This window comes from Theobroma cacao, chromosome 9 (genome assembly GCF_000208745.1).
Source record: "Theobroma cacao cultivar B97-61/B2 chromosome 9, Criollo_cocoa_genome_V2, whole genome shotgun sequence".
NCBI lineage: Eukaryota > Viridiplantae > Streptophyta > Magnoliopsida > Malvales > Malvaceae > Theobroma > Theobroma cacao.
In genome coordinates, this window is record NC_030858.1 from 22,932,392 (window position 1) to 22,932,614 (window position 223).

A 223-nucleotide genomic window follows, 5' to 3' on the forward strand; every position below is an offset into this window, starting at 1 on the left:
GCTTGAGGAGAGAGATCAAAGAGTGACACCATGTCCTGGTCGAAATTCTAGGGGAGGAATTTTGGAATTTTTAGGTTTTGATTTTTAGTTAAATTGATAGTTTTAGTTAGTTAAATGTGTTTAGAAATTAAATTGGGCAAGAAATCATTAAATTTTCACAATACCCACTCTTGGCTGGATGCTCAATGCTGTACAATGATGATGAATTGATTTTATTCTAAGG